The following is an 18088-nucleotide window of genomic DNA, read 5'->3' on the forward strand; positions in this document are numbered from 1 at the left end:
TTCGAACATCACATATTTGGTTCTATATTTGTGCTAGAATGCTTCACGCATGCAATCAACACTCAACGCCCACACCGTTGCATTTTGCACGCTTATTTGTCTCCTTATGCTTGAAGTGCACCCGTTGATGTCTTTTTACATGGAACAAGTTATGAGGAAGCCAGCTCTGACTAGAACACTTTGGGAAGAGCTAACAGAAGTAGCCAACCTCCTTTTCCTTAAAGAGTTTAAAGACCTTTTTTCTTGTGTTTTTAATGCAAAGTGAGAAACTATCAAATTGTTATCCAACAGTGAGTTAGATTTTAGTTTACAAGTTTTAGTAGATGAAGTGAACCTCCTAGCTATGGAGCTTTTCAACCACATTGTCCCTAACGAAGCCATCCTTTCATTGATCTCAGAGTTGGTGACGCATAGAAGAGGTTAATTTATTGGCAATTCTATCTTGCTAGCTTTGGAAATTTGTGCTCTCAAGATGGAGGAGGCAACTTGAAGGAAGTTCAGTTCCCAAGGAAGGAAGAAGGAAGAAATGGTGGCTAAAAATCTATAATGTATGAAAGAAATCAGGATGACTCGTCACTATCCCTCCCTTCCTTCCTAAGGAAGGTCATTCTTAAGGGTTTTGGGGGGGGGGGTGGGGGGGTGGTGGTACTAGAAATGTTTTTGTAGGTAGTAAACTTGAAATTTCTTTGTTGAAATTCCTTGGAAACAGTGCATTTAAATGTGAAAGAAAATAAGAGAGGGAGGGAAAACCAATGTTGATATTTTGATGATGGATTAATGTTGCCATTTAGACTCCTTATTTATAGACATGAAGAGTTGTTTGAAAAAAATTATTTTTGAATATGAAGTCTTAATTGAACCCACACGTGCAATATTTTAATATATATATTACACATAATTATATGGCTCTACTTTTCTCTCCAAATTCAATTTTAATTGGTGGGATGAGAAATATTTTATAGTCGTATCCTAATTATTTCAAAACTTCTCATGTGGGACAAATGTTTATGAAGCCTTCTACCCTATATTTTATACTACAATCTAAAACAAATTTAATATGAAAGACCATGCGACTCTAGTTATTGCACACAAATTTGATTAATTAGTCGAAAGTATACTGTTCACCACAAATCTTTTTGGCGATGATATTTTGCCTTGTCTGAATGAGCTAGCTTAAAAAAAAAAAAAATAAAAAAAAATGATGCCAACTACCTCCAAGATATAACAAAACTACCACAAAATTTGTTGACAACAAACCTAAAGATTTCTCTTCAAAACTTCTTTGGAAATAGTGTATTTGACTGTGTAAGAAATAAGAGAGGGAGCAAATTTTTTTTTTTCAATTTTGATATTTTGATGATTTCCTATTTAGACCTCTTATCTAGAGACATGAAGATTTCAGATAATACCTTTTCAAAGAGACACCGCTATTTTAAAGTGTTATATCCCTTCAAACAAATATGACTATGGTATTTGAATTTTAAATTGACTATTAATTGTGGAAATTCTTTTCTAGCGGTCATATTGTTTGAGATTTAATTATTGAAAGTGACAGTCAAGGAAGATGGTGGGAAGCCTTTGTAGTTGCTTATACTTGAAGTACATAATTTTAAGGTACGAAAAGGGCAATTTCTATCACAAATTTGGATATGAACAAGTTAGTTGTTTGAAATTTAAGAATTGGTGGTAAAGAAGTACCTCTCTAGCTTTAGGTTTTGAATCAAATTGATATTCCTCACTTGGTGGTTAGATGTTGATGCTAAATGAAGGTGAGTTTGAAGATTAATATAGGAAACAAAGTCAACATTAAAGTGGTGTAGACAAGAGTAGTCAGACTTTAAACTTTTCCTAGTATGTTTTGTTATTAAAGAACACTACTCGTGTAACCTCCATATGGAAGAATCTGATTTTTGTTTTACTTTTGAATAGAAGTCATTATACTTCTCATTTTTTTGATGGAAAAAGTGTTCTAAGTTTAATGTCGCTATTTTTGGATTTGGTACTTTTTCTAATGGTTTATATAAAGTTGATTTTGATCAACAATTTGTTATCGGAGATACTTTTTATTTTTATTTTTATAAAGAATCGGTAGCCATCCACATAACGGTCTCGTCCTAAATTTATTAATAACCTTCACTTATAGCGAAGGAAAACCGTGGTTACAAGCAAAGCCGCTGGGAGAAAACAAATAAACAATAAAACCTTCCCAAAAACTAACCACAAACCTAAACCAAAAACAGAAACCAAAACTAAACAAGCCAAACCAAATGACCCAAAACCTACCAAAATCACACAACCAAGCAAACTACACATACCTAATGCCTAATGCTAGAAAAGCCGAGACTATCAAGTCTCAATATGCCTCTAAGCTTCCTCGGAAGCTCATCCCCTTCCTCAAAACTATAAAACAAACCTTCTTCACCTTGACGAGTAAGATAATCTGCCACTTGATTAGCCTCTCTATAAATGTGTCAAATAGAGAATTGAAGAGTTTGAAGCGCCGAAACAATCTCCTCCCAAAAATCCCATAAATACCACAACGTGCATTTCTCATTATTGATCCAATCAACAATTAGTTTAGAGTCACATTTAATAATAATATTATAAAAGCCCAGATCCTTACATAATAACACCCCCATGTGCAAAGCATGAAACTCATCTTCATTATTCGTACCTTGTCCAAAATAAGAAGAAAAGACACCTTTAAGTTTGCCAGAGAAATCCCCAATAGTGCCTCCACCCCCACACGAATGCGGATTACCTCCACAGCTTCCATCAATATTCAACTTCACAAAACCCATTCATGGTTTCTCCCAAACAACCGTACATTGTATTCTAAGTTTATGAGGCACTACTCGAGGTATATCAAATAAATCAAACCCCTCGGACCCGGATTGCAAGACAGAGTGCTCTATCAAAATATGCCTAATCCAAAAAAATAAAATAAAAAATGGATCTCCAAACCCCCTCCTTAGACTCCACCGTACTTTCCATCCTAGATTTGCACTAGAATTTCTAAAGCTTCGAAGTGATTATAGAGGGTATTAACCCAATAATGCCACATTCAAGAAGATTTTTTTTGCTAAAGAAAACCAATAAAAGACACGCCCCCACCAGGTTCCCGCAATGAATGTCGGCAAACCCAAAATACAAGCAACTTTATCCCAAACAAACGAAGCCACCTCCCTTGAACTCAACACATGATCAAGCATTTCAATCTTCCTGTTAAGACAACAATCACATCTTGAAGCAAAATGAATACCACAATGCTGAACGTACATATCCACAAACATACAATTGAATTGTGCCTTCCATATTCACACTTAGACTTTTTTTGGGAGAAAATTATGCTATATCCACTCCATACCCAGGTATTTGCCTTGCTTTAATTTGATAATTTCCCAAGCACTAGATGATGAAAAACTTCCATCCAAAGTCGGTTTCCATATTAGCACATCTAGACCCTGTTTCTTAATAGGCAACAAGGGCAAAATGTCGCCTAAGAGATCCTGACCAATAAGTTCTTGCATTTGTTCATAATTCCACCCATTATCATCCCTACAATCCCGCACCTAGATAAAAGGATAGGAGATGTCCTCCGCCATTATACAAAAAGGCCCGGAATTCAGCCATTGATCGAACCAAAAGGAGACCTGTCCATCATGAACTCTCCAAATGGTGTTCTCACAAACATCAGGAAAAACCTGCATTAAGGCATTCCAAAACCTCGAACAACCTAAATAATTGCTAGCAAGAGCAAGATGACCTTTTTTAACATATTTAGCCTTAAAAAATCTCGAATATAAATTATCTATTTTCAACAAACGCCAAACAAACTTCATATGAAGAGATCTATGCACCTCCAAAAAATCTCTAATTCCCAAACCTCCTTACAGCTGGGGAACACATAATTTCTTCCAGGCCCGCCAATTATGCTTAAACTTTCCATTTTCCTCTCCCCAAAAGAATGAGGATAAAATCGAGTTTACCTTCTTCGGGGTAGAACGAGGTATGCCAAGCACAACCAGCAAGTGAGATGGCATAGGTGACAGGACATGTTTCAACAGAAATAACCGTCCACCTTGCGACAAAAGCTTAAGCTTCCAACCCGCCACCTTAGATTGAATTTTATTAACCAAAGGTTCCAAGACTCTTTCTTTAAGCCGACTATACACAAGAAGAACGCCTAAGTATGTTGTAGGAAAGGATCCTTCAAAAAAACTCGAGGTCCTCATAATCTCCCAACGCCTTGATATGTTAAGGAGCTTAGAAAAATAAACAGCGGATTTTTCCTTACTAATACATTGGCTCGACCAATTTTCATGCATCTCAAGAGTCTTCAACAAATTATGAAATGACCTTGCATCTCCATCATAAAAAATCAATAAATCATCTGCATAAAGAAGATGTGAGACAATAGGAGCCCTGACAGGATGGAAAAATCTACCAATCTTGCCAGACATAAAATTATGTTGCAACCAAGGTCTTAAATTTCGATTTCCACTCAAGTTTTGAAGCTTCAAAAGTACAGAAATTTCGACGCAAATTTCGATTTCGGTGTTGATTTTGATTTGAAAAAATAACGGAAACTAGTAGTAAAGCATGGAATTCTTTGTGAAACTTTAGAAATTGTTAACAAACATAAAAATATAAGTTTTAAGACTAATATATTACAAATTAAATACATCTATGTTTTGTATGAGGTGGAAAAGTTGTAAAATAGTATGTATATCAAACATGTTTGTAAGATAACGTACATCAAACATATTTAGTTAATGCAAATGAAATTCATAAATCATTTAAATATTATTTATTATAAAAATATTGATAATTGAGACATGAACAGATAAATAAAATATTACTATAAGTTTATTTTTTCATATAATTTCAAAAGCACTTGTGATAACCTTTTGTTTCAATAAAATAAATAAAATAAATTAAAAGATAAATTTCACTTCACTCTTGAGGTTTTGATAAATTTCGACAAATTTCGCTAAAATTTCGAGGTTTCGATAAATTTCGGATGATTTGTAAAGATTTTGACAGAAATTATGCAAGATGGAAATCGACTGCCATTTCGATTTCGAAGGTGACGGAAATTGGAAATTTCGATAGTTTCGTGGAAATTTGAGACCATGGTTGCAACAACCTGGACAAGACTTCTTCCATCAAAATAAAGAGGAAAGGCGAGAGAGCATCCCCTTGATGCAATCCCCTCGTTGGTTTAAAAAAACCCTTGAAGGAGCCATTAAGCATAATAGAGAACCAAGGAGATTGAATACAATGTGCTATAATCCTACAAAAATCACCAAAACCAAAAGCCACCAAGACGTCTAAGAGAAAACGTCAATTGACTCGGTCATAAGCCTTGGCCATATCAATCTTTAGCATTACATTGCAACCCTGATTCTTCATGTGGATCGAATGCACCATCGCCTGGGCCAAAGTAATATTTTGAAAAATACTACAACCTTGAATAAAAGCTCCTTATTCTTGATATATCATCTTATACAAAACCCATGTCAATCGAGCCACTAAAATCTTCGAAAAAATTTTGTATGCCACAGAACACCAACTTATAGGTCTAAACTTATCAAAAATCTTTGGATCCAACACTTTAGGAGTCAAAACAATGAAAGAAGAAGAATATAACCTAGGAAGCTCTGTTCCCCTAAGAAAATCCTTCGTTGCTTCAACAAAATTATCTTTTATAATATCCCAACAAGCCATATAGAAACCAGACCCAAATCCATCAGGACTAGGGGAACTATGCTTCAGAATAGAGAAAACCGCAGCACGAACTTCCTTAACTGTAGGATTCGCACTGAGCATGGAATGTTCCTCTATAGTTAAAATTGGCTGAATAAAAGGATCCAAATCCGCATGAATAACCTCTTACTCCTCAGTCAGAAAGTCATGGAAGTAATTAATAGCTCCTTGATGAATTTCCTTGGAGGAAGAAAAATAGAGCCATCTGCCAAATGCATACTAGTCACCATAGATTTCTTCCATCTCAATTTAACATAAGTATGAGAAAACCCAGAATTTTGATCTCCTTCAGGAAGCCACTTCTTTTTATATTTTTGAGCCCAATAAGTTTCTTCTCTAGGCTCTCACTTTGTCAACTCCATTTTGGTACTAAAAAATTCAGCGTCAACTTGTGGATAAAACTGAACCTGAAGTTGAAACTCAAGTATCTTCAAATTTTCTTCAAGAGCTTGAATATCAAGATTTTCCCAATTGAAGGTCTATTTATTCCAAGTCCTTAGCACATTTTTTAGTTTTTTAAGCTTTGCCCCTAGTTTAAATACACCACTCGAAGTTTCCGGTAGCTTCCACACCTCCTCCACACAGCCCAAAAAAGAACTGTGAGAAACCCACATATTTTGGAATTTAAAAGGAGACGAACCAAATGTTGCCCGAGGAGTCCACAAATCAACCACCATTGGACAATGATCAAAAGACTTCCTAGGCAATTATTCCATATATGCCAAATGAAATATGTAGTAACCTAGAGAAATTATAGTATTTAAATAATGGAAGAAGGAGGGAAAAGATGAATTAAAGAATAATTAACAAGGCCTCGTTGAAGAAGGCGTGGAATTCATCGACGAGAGCACATGAGGGACTCGTTGACGGGGACGTGTCTCGTCGATGAGAGGATACCTAGTGGGTGTTTTGGGAAGCTTTGAATTTCGTCGACGAGGGGGAGAGTTCATCGACGAATTGCCTCTTGACCTCGTCGACGAGGTGACGTGGCTCATCGACGAAGGCCAGTGTATAAATAGGCCTAACCTTCATTTTTTGGCCGAAAAACCTACGAGAATCTCCCTCTCTCTCCTCATTTCATCTCTCCTACCTTCACTCTAAGATCTCGGGCTAGATTCTCGCCGGTTCGACGATCTGAAGCCACCACGATGCTTTTGGGGAAGTTCTTTACAAAACCTACCAGAGTGGATCGTTAGTAGAGCTACTTTGGAATTCATCCTTGGTTTAAGGTAAGGTTTTTTATTCAGAGTTTGGCTTTACCATAGTTGTAGGAAATGTTATATACGATGAAATACTGAAGTGTAGTTCTGGAAGATGTTGTTTTTAGGGTGTTGACCAGGGAACCCTGTGGGTGTTGAGTTGATTGTTTTAGGGGCTTTTTTAGGAATCAGGTAAGGGGATAAACTAAGATAGTTATTTTATACAAATATATGAATAATATTACAACATTTGATTTTGGGAAAATAACTATATTCATATATGCATTATGTTTGGCAATGTTCCATTTACTATATATACGTTTATATATATGATTTATGAATGACATGGAAAAACTCATGATGCCACACACTGGTATTAGTTTATTTCCATTACTAAGAGGTGTCTCACCCCAAATTATATAAATATTTCAGTAGGCCCTGATAGGAGAGCGAACAAAGCTCTGCTGAGATAGATACAACCGATCTGCCCTTTCTAAAGGGTAAGTATTTTGATAGGGTCAGATGGATTTTGTGGAAAGTGACCAGGTCTCTTTTGGGTTGTATATAAATATGATTACAATGGATTTAGTAACTCTGGTAGTGTAATGGATGGTATTGTGTATATAGTATCCTGAGATGTTTATGATTTTATGTTTTCTGCTGCTTAGGCTTCCGTATTGTATTCCTGATGTATCCCTAGTACCCATGGGTTCAGGGTGGTTATGATCTGCTGGGTTTGTGATATTTGTTTTTATTATACTATGATATGAAAAAAAATGTGAAAATTAAGCAGGTCGTCACAATTTGGTATCAGAGCTTAGGTTGCTAGGTTTTGTAGACTTTAGAGTGCAGCGGAAACAATACTAGAGTATAGGAAAATGATTTAAGGTTTTGTTATACAGTCTAGAGGTAGGACTTTTGTGGTGGTTTCTATGTTTTTCTTGGGGTGACGATTTCAGGAAAACCATAGTAAGCTATTGTTGGGTTATGTTCCTAGAATGTAGGACCGAAGTTAGAAATAAGTTGAGAATGTTGAGATAAGAGGCTAGGTTAAGTGGGTAAATTATAAGGATAATATTTTTGAGTTAGGTTTGTTGTTTTTTAGTATGGATCCAGGAGGAGGTAGTGCCCATGCGAGTGGCAGTGATGGGGCAGGGCCCTCGGGTGTAGGTGGGTCTGATTCTGACGTAGTACCATGTAGCATGGCTCAGCAGGTTATGGATGAGATCACTAGGATCTCTAGAGAGTAGAGTGGTCCATATGTAGGCCATGGGTGTACCATAGAGAAGTTTACGAAGATGAATCCTCTAAAATTTTTAGGAGGAGTTGATTCTGCAGCCGCTGAGAATTGGATGCCAGAGATCGAGAAAGTTTTAGTTGTGTTGCAGTGTATGGAAGAACAAAGGGTCCTCTTCTCCACTTATGAACTGATAGGAGAGGCTAAGAGGTGGTGGACTGCTGTGAGGTTTCTAGAGCAACAGAGGACTACGCCGATAGCCACGACTTAGGATCAGTTTAACGAATTGTTCTTCGATAGATATTTTCTAGCTACCATCGGGAGGCTAAAGTGGAAGAGTTCCTGAGTCTGAAGTAAGGACAGTTATCGGTCCAATAGTATACGGTGCGATTTATAGAGCTCTCTCTTTTCGCTCTGTATATCCTACTTGATGAGGTGAAAAAGGTGAGATAGTTTGAAAGAGGTTTGAGGCGGAGTATATTCAAGTAGGTGGTGGTACTAAAGATCTAGGATTTTGTTAAGTTAGTCGATAGAGTAACCTTGGCAGAGGTTGGTGAGCGTATGGATGTAGAGGACTAGGGATAGAGGAAGAGATCTGCATCTTCGGGCTACCAGCAGGGTCCTAGACAAGGTCAGTGGAGGAGTGGAAACCATGGCAGAGGACGGAGATAAGAGACTGGAGGTTGTGAGGTTCATACAGTGTAGAGTCCTCATGTTTGTCAGACTTGTGGGAGGAGACACTGGGGAGAGTGTCGAGTAGGTGGAGCTGTTTGCTATCGCTCTAGTAGATAGGGGCATATGGTGTGAGACTACCCTGCACCACTAGATGCAGCTCCTGCTCCCAGATCGTACCGAGGAGGCTATCAGGCACCACGTGGGGGCCAGCAAAGGAATATGGCTCTAGCTAGAGTGTTTGCTCTGACGCTCGGTGATGCTGAGACGACAGGTGATGTGGTGACAAGTATGGTTAGTATGTTTTCTTTTAAAGTTATTGCATTATTTGATTTAGGAGCCACACACTCGTTTGTGTCTTTGGAGTGCACTAGACTATGTGGGGCAGAAACACAATTGCTAGACATTGAAATGTTGGTATCTACACCGACTAGGTCAGCAGTGAGGTGTAGTAGGGTGCTTTGGGGTTGTTCAGTCAATATTCTGGGGAAAATCTTGTTTTCTAATTTAATAGTGCTGGATATCCATGGGTTCGATGTAATATTTGGTATGGATTGGCTAGTAGCTAACTTTTTCAGCATAGATTGTCATGCACGAGAAGTGATATTCAAACCTCCATAAAAAGCGGAATTCAGATTTGTAGAATCACAAGTGCAATCCCCGCCTCAGCTAGTTTCAGTTGTTCAGGCGAGGAGACTACTGCTGAGTGGTTGTTAGGGATTTGTGGCATTTGTGAAGGAAATTTCAAGGAATGAATTGCAACTCGCTAGCACGCCTGTAGTAAAAGAGTTTACAGATGTTTTTCCAGATGAATTCTTAGGCTTGCCACCTGATCGTGAGATAGATTTTTCTATTGATTTGCTTCCAGGGTAAGCACCGATTTTTAAAGTACCTTACCGAATGGCACCAGCAGAGTTTGCAGAATTGAAGAAGCTACAAGATTTGCTTGATAAGGGCTTTATAAAACCTAGTGTATCTCCATGGGGAGCTTCAGTTCTATTTGTGAAGAAAAAGGACGGGTCTATGAGGATGTGTATAGATTATCGGGTGATTAATAAAGTGACAATCAAGAACAAATATCCTCTACCCCATATAGATGATTTGTTTGACCAGCTCTAGGGTACACGGGTGTATTTGAAGATTGACCTTAGATCCAACAAATGAAAGCAGAAGATGTCTCGAAGATGGCTTTCAGGACCAGGTACGGACATTATGAATTTCTTGTTATACCGTTTTGTTTGATGAATGCTCCTGCGGTATTTATGGACTTGATGAATAGAGTGTTCCACCAATACCTAGATCATTTCATTGTTGTTTTTTTGATAATGTACTGGTCTATTCGAGGAATTATAAGGAGCATGAGATGCACTTGAGGCAGGCCCTACAGATGCTTAGGGAGAAGAAGTTGTACGCCACGTTCAGTAAATATGAATTCTGGATGGATAAGGTCGTGTTTTTGGGGCATGTTATTTCTGGAGATGGTATTTCTATGGATCCTAATAAGATTGAGGTGGTAGTGAATTGGGTTAGACCGAGGAACATCTAAGAGATCAGGAGTTTCTTAGGACTAGCTGGGTATTACCGTTGTTTCGTTGATGGGTTCTCAGCGTTATCGGGGCCTCTAACACGACTGACTAGGAAGAATATCAAGTTTGAGTGGGATGATAGTTGTGAGCAGAGTTTTCAAGAATTGAAACAGAGACTTGTCACGAAACTAGTGTTGATCATTTCGTCAGGGGGAGAGGATTAATCTATAATGATGCGTCCTTGAAAGGACTTGGCTGTGTATTGATGCAGCATGATAGGGTGGTGGCATATGCTTCTAGACAGTTGAAAGAATATGAAAAAAACTACCCTACCTATGATCTTGAGTTGGCTGCAGTAGTACATGCATTGAAGATTTGGAGGCGTTACTTGTATGGCGAGCAGTGTGAGATCTTCTCTAACCATAAAAGTTTAAAGTACTTTTTCAATCAAAAGCAACTGAATATGAGGCAGAGAAGATGGTTAGAGCTTATTAAGGACTTTTATTGCACTATCAGTTACCACCCAGGAAAAGAAAATGTGGTAGCTGATGCTTTGAGTAAGAAGTCTAGGGAATCAGTGTTGGTGGCTATGGAGATCCAGTATCTGATTATGATGGATCTGGAGAGATACGGTATAGAGTTAGTCAAGAGTGGTTCCCAGGCTCATATTGATAGTTTATTAGTGCAACCCACTCTGGAGGAAAGGATTAAAGCTACTCAGAAAGAAGACCCAGAATTAACAGAGGCGAGGGACAAAGTGCAGAATGGTCAGGGAGAGGAATTCAGTATTGCAGATGACGGAGCTCTGTGGTTCTGTTCTAGACTATGTGTTCTTGCCGATACTAACATCAGGAAGACCATTCTAGAGGAAGCTCACAGTTTTTTGTACACAGTTTATCCCGGAAGCACGAAAATGTATAAGGATCTGCGAGAGTCGTGCTGGTGGAGTGGTATAAAGAGAGATATTGCCAAGTATATATCCCAGTATTTGACGTGTCAGTAGGTAAAAGCTGAGTACCAGAGGCCATAGGGTCAGTTGTAGCTGCTATTTATCCTAGAGTGGAAGTGGGATTATATATCTATAGATTTTGTATTAGGACTGTCAACGGCGTTACATGATCAGAATGCGATATGGGTGATAGTAGATTGGTTGACTAAGACTGCCCATTTCCTACCTATAAAGACCAGCTACTCTCTCAATCGTTTGGCGGAGATTTATATTCAAAAGATAGTTCATTCTCACGGGGTGCCAGTATCTATAGTGTTAGATCGAAACCCATGCTTTACGTCACATTTTTGGAGAAGTTTGCAGGAAGCTCTAGGGTCTTAGTTATCGTTTAGCACGACATTCCATCCTCAGTCAGACGGGCAGACTGATAGGATGATACAAATATGAGAAGATATGCTTCGAGCATGTGTGTTAGATTTCGGGGGTAGTTGGACTTGATTTATGCCACTGGTGAAATTTTCGTATAATAACTGTTATTAGACTAGCATTGGCATGAGACCGTTTGAAGCATTGTATGGCAAGAGATGTTGTTCTCCTTTATTTTGGGATGAAGGGGGTGAGTGGCTAGTTGTGGGAACAGAGCTTGTTCAGCAAGCATGTCATAAGGTTTGGCTTATCAGAGACATAATTAGTCTAGCTTAGAGCCGACAAAAAGGTTTCACTGATACCCGCTGCAGGAAATTGGAGTTTAACATCGGTGATTATGTATTTTTGAAGATAGCTCAGTTGAAAGGGGTTATGAGATTCAGAAGGAAAGGTAAACTTAACCCTAGGTTTATCGGTCCATTTAAGATTCTAGATAAAGTGAGGCTGGTTGCCTACAGGTTAGCTTTGCCACCTGTATTATTCAGGATGCATGACGTATTCCATGTTTTCATGTTAAGGAAGTACATCCCAGACCCTTCTCATGCAATCAGTTATGGTAAATTGGAGCTTAGTGATTCATTAGAGTATGAGGAGGTGCTAGTATAGATTTTGGATAGGAAAGTGTAAGAATTATGTAACAAGAAGATTTCTCTAATAAAAATTTTGTGGAGAAATCATGCGGTTGAAAAGGCTTCTTGGGAATCCGAGTAACAGATTAGGCAGAAATATCTGCAATTATTTCAAGAAACTTAAGTAGTCATGTAATATTTCTTTTGCAAGTACATGTAATAATTTAGTTAGTAAGTAATATTTTAGTTTTGGGGGAATTTTCTTTTGTATACGTAATCCCCCAGGACTTGGAATGTAACCACGGTATTCCTCCGCCACAAGTGAGGATAAGTAATAAAATAAGTAGACCGTTTTGTTTTTTATTTTTTTTTAAAGGTTGATGAATCATATAAATAACAAATTTCGAGGACAAAATTTTATAAGGAAGGAAGAATGTAGTAACCTAGAGAAATTATAGTATTTAAATAATGGCAGAAGGAGGGAAAATAGGAATTAAAGAATAATTAACAAGGCCTCATTGATGAAGGCAGGGAATTCGTCGACGAGAGCACATGAGGGACTCATCGACGGGGACGTGACTCGTCGATGAGAGGATACTGAGAGGTTGTTTTGAGCAACTCTGAATTTTGTCGATGAGGGGGAGAGTTCATCGACGAATTGCCTCTTGACCTCGTCGACGAAGGCCAGTGTATAAATAGGCATAACCTTTATTTTTTGGCTGAAAAACTTGTGAGAACCTCCATCTCTCTCCTCATTTCATCTCTCCTACATTCTTTCTAAAATCTCGGGCTGGATTCTCACCGGTTCGATGATTTGAAGCCACCACGACACTCCTAGAGAAGTTCTCTGCAAACCTACCGGAGTGGATCGTTGGTGGAGCTACTTTAGAATTCATCCCTAGTTTAAGGTAAAACTTTTTACTCGGAGTTTGACTTTACCATAGTTGTAGGAAATGTTATATAGGATGAAATACTGAAGTTTAGTTCTGGGAGATGTTATTTTTAGGGTGTTGACCAGGGAACCCTGCGGGCGTTGAGTTGATTATTTTAGGGGCTTTTTCAAGAATCAGGTAAAGGGATAAACTAAGTTAGTTATTTTATAAAAATATATGAATAATCTTACAACAATTGATTTTGGGAAAATAACTATATTTATATATGCATTGTGTTTGGGAAATACTGCTGTAAATGACAATATGTTTAAATATACGTAAAACCCATTTTTTGTATCCACATGATAATTTTCCTTCCACAAAACCTAGTCTTTCCCTCCTGAATCTTCATTGCAACATAAATATTGAAAACCTAAAAAAGAAACTAACCTCGGCATAGCAACCAAATTATGAAAAGGTTCAAGAATAGCTACCACTACAACATGGAACTTCCGAATAATAGCTTTTAGAAGACTCCGAGAACAACCCAACCCTTGTATGTTCCACACTAAAATGGTGTTAATCATAAAGAATTTTTTAATGAACAGGTTACAACTTGTGTGTCCCGATAAGCACAACTCCCCATTGTCCCATGATTCTTTCACTTTGAAGACCTTAAAACTCTTGGATCCGTCTCATTATTTTTGATTTTCATCAAATTTTCTTCTCTTGTTTCCTCTCTATTCGATGAATAATCACATTCCTTTACTCCCTCACCTTCAAAAGCCAAAACTTCTGACACAATATCACACTTACTGGTATGACCTGAAGAGTAATGGTATTTAAACAATAAAGAGAGAGGAAAATGGAAATAGAAAAAGGGGGTGGCAGCAGACTTCGTCGACGAACGCTTCGCGTTTGTCAACAATGTGGCATTTTGGGCTCGTCGACGAGGGTGCGCTTTGTTGACGAGAAGATACCAAGAGACTATTTTTTTTAGCTTGGAATTTCATCGACGAGGAATAGTATTTGTCAATGAATTGCCTTCTTGACCTCGTCGACGACGTGATATTTACGTGGTTCGGTTGAGCGTCTAGAGGGGGGGGGGTGAATAGACTTTTTTCGCGGATATGCAACCTTTCTACAAATACAAAAATCTTACCAAAACAAGTACATAATATCACAGTGTAAAATGCAACAAATCGCAATAATAGTATAAAAGAGATATGAGAGAAGAGAAACTTAACGCGGAGACATTTACATGGTTTAGCACCCCGCCTACGTCCACGCCTTGAGACCAACTCAAGGATTCCCCAAATCTACTATGATCCTCCTTTAGGCGGAGAAGCCAAATACACACAGCTGCTCACAAAGAGTTTCAACAAGGTACTCACTTAGAGACACCCTATAATGGCTCACAAAGGGCCTTTCTTTACAAGAAGTTGATGAGAAATAAATACGAATTTAAATGCTCCCTTTGAGTTGAGTATCACAACAATAACCTCACTCAATGTCCTCTTATCAATGGAGTAGAAACAAAAGTAAAAGCAGCAGGAAGAGGTCAAGTGAGTGTATGAGCAAACCCTAGAACGAAAGCACCAATAAATGATCTTGATACAATATAAACTTTCTTAGTAAGAAGTAAATGCAATAACTCCTATTTAAACACCAAATGGGTGAGAGGAATGCTGGAGAGCCGTTGGGCATTTATTAATGTAAGACAAGGGTCAAACTAGCTATTCTGCTGCATTTAATGAATGCTGTTGCCTGACGTTCGTCAACGAAATCTGAAACTCGTTGACGAGCTCTTCAGTAAATTCGTCGACGAAGCCCTATGTTCATCGACGAGTTACTGGTTCTGAATTCAAGTGCCTCTCGGTTTCTATTTGTCGACGAGAACCCTGTGTTCGTCGACGAGTTCTTCATAACATTCGTCGACGACACCCTGTGTTCGTCGACGAGTGTTTGGTTTTGAATTCAAGTGCCTCCCGGTTTCTTTTCGTTAATGAGAACCCTATGTTCATTGACAAAGGTCTGTGTTACGCTCGTCGACGAAGCCCTGTGTTCGTCGACGAGTCCCTTCTTACTTCTTTGGAAAATTTTCTTTTAAGTTCTAAGAAGGTCCTTGTTCGTTTGGGGGTTTCTTTAGACACTTTTAATAGCTTTATTTGTTTATGTTGTGCGTGTGTGATATGCCCATTTTTTGCTCTTAATTTTGAGTCACTCCATATACAAGGGATTTACAAAATAGTCTCTCTCACTTTCACACTCATCCTTTGGATCATTTGTATATTGTGTAGATCCCATGAATGCTTTGAGTGGCTGTGTCTTTGGTTATGACATGAGTTGCTTTGACTGATTTGAAACTTGTTGGTTCTGGTGCCGTTCTGTGCAACTGAATATGACTTAGAGAAAAAGGTTAGTAGCCTTAAAGAATTGCTAATGGGTTATTGTCATCAAAACATAGTAGGAATGAAAGACCCTTAACTACTTGGTCTAACATTCTCCCCCTTTTTGATGATGGCAAACCATTAGTGTTCTCTTTGAAAAATATATGCTCCCCCTTACTAAATGAATAGGTTTTAGAGTTTAAATAAAATTCTCCCCCTTAATGTTTTCATTGTATGAAAGAAGATTTTATTTAAATTTTCGGCAGCATGCCGTTTATAAGTAAGACATTTCCCAATTAACCCTGCATAAAAAATAACAGTCCAGTATATCAATCATTCAAGCATGTTTGTACACAGATAGAGCATTTATGTTCAAAAATTTTCAATGCTTGCTAAGTTCAATAATCTCAGTACTAAATTTCTACATTGCGTGCAGTGATTACAAAGCTAATTCATTCTAAATACATCCGAATACATCCGAGTAGAAACCTAAAATTATTTCCCCCCCTTTGCCATAATCAAAATTGGGGGAAAGCGGAGACAAAGCGCAACTCGCGTGGGCGACCTAGACGGTCAAAGAGTGCAGCAAAAGAGGCGTCGAGGGTGTTAAAGCGAGCACGATTAGTTTTTCCTTTCCGAGCAAGAGACGCATCTAAGGAATCAAATCGATTATGGTGACGAATTTCGGATTGGGTCATGGCATGCTGAAGCTCATCCAGACGCTCCAGGATATGGCCAAATGCAGTGTCCTCATGCTCGCCTTCCTCTTCATCGGCCTCCATGGCGGCCTCAACTTTATCGACCGGAAGATGGTCCTACTCGTGGGCTTTGACCCACGTGTTGGTTTCTTCATCTTTTTCAAAGTGCATACGACGAAGGGTCGCCTTAGTGTATATATATTCTAGAGCAAGATGAATATAGGGCAAGCCGGCGCGAATAAGGTTGAAGTGATCAAAGAAGGTCGTGAGGAGACGATTGTAAGGAAGACAACCTCACTGCCGTTTGAGGCCTTCCTCATGAATGGAAGGTATATGCCATGGCCAAACCAGAGGCAGTACATGCTGAAGATATCGCTTGGGGTGACTCAATCCCTGCCACCAGTGCGAGGGCACAAATTGTACATGATCATATGGTGAAGGACCCGAAATTCAACTGTGAGGTCCTTGGATTTTGGGTGAGCAATCACGGGAATGCGAGGATTACCAGTAATTAGCTTGAGTGTGGCGTGCAAGTTGAGCCAGTCAAATCGTGTGGGCCAAGATGACTTGGGGAGGCCTCAAAGGGGATAAGGGGTGCAACCGAGCACAGCAGAGAATGTGTCCTCAGAGAGCTGAATAATAGTCCCGCGAACTGTGGAGTAGGCGGCAATTCCGCGATGTGAGGGAACAAAATTTGCGTAGAAATCATGAACTAAATCCTTATAGACGAGCTCATCAAGGTCAAAAAGGGCATCCCACCCGAGGGCTTTAATCTTGGAGAGAAGAGTGGGGAAATGGAGCTGGAGGAAATCGAAGGGCATGATTTTTCCGTAGACTATATGCCGCTTGAGAATGTTATTTTGATAGCGGTAGGCAGCTTTGGGAGAGATGAAATGCGGGTCAGGATTTGCGGCGGTAGGCGCAGGAGGACCGGAGGTAGGGCGATGAGAGGAACCTTCGCTGGCTTTAGTTTGAAGGTTGCGGTGTTTCGAATGGGGATCCATTAGGGACGAAGGGATGGAGAGAGTTGGAAGAGGATGGGAGAGCCGATAGGATGAGAGAGCTAAGGGATGACAGAGAGCTTCGAAGGTGAGAGCGTGTGTGGTAGCGAAAGAGAGGTGGAAGGAGATAGAGGGCAGCGCAAGGTGGGTTGAAAGAGGGACAGAGTGCTGAGAGGAAGGAGATGATTGAAGGGGAAACGACTAGGGTTTGTAGAGAGAAGTGTCTGTACAAATGGGAATAATAAGTATCCTGACAGATTTCTTCGACGAGGCCCTGTGTTCGTCGACCAAATTAAGGCAAATTCATTGACTAGACCCCTGTGTTTGTCAACGAATTATTCATAATTCTCAGCGACGAATACCCTGTGTTCGTCGACAAGAGCAGGAAGAAGGAGAATAACTTGGTTAAGTGAATGGTGAGCAAGATAAAGGGGTAAGAACCGACACAAGTATCCTATAATATATCTGAAGGGGTACACATGCGTAGGGCATGTCGAATTTTGTGGAATCTTTCTTCATTGAGTGGCTTAGTGAGAATGTTGGTGAGTTGATTTTTAGTAGGAACATAAACCAACTCAATGTCTCCCTTTTGAACATGGTCTCAAATGAAGTGGTGCCTAATTTCATTATGCTTAGTTCTAGAATGGAGGCATGGATTCTTTGAGATGTTGATGGTACTAGTATTGTCGCTATGCATTAACTAAGATTTGGAAGTCCTCAAGTTGTTGTTTCATATATAAGGCTTGGGCACAGCAGTTGCTGGCTGCTATATACTCAGCC

This window comes from Malania oleifera, chromosome 2, assembly GCF_029873635.1.
Source record: "Malania oleifera isolate guangnan ecotype guangnan chromosome 2, ASM2987363v1, whole genome shotgun sequence".
Taxonomy (NCBI): domain Eukaryota; kingdom Viridiplantae; phylum Streptophyta; class Magnoliopsida; order Santalales; family Ximeniaceae; genus Malania; species Malania oleifera.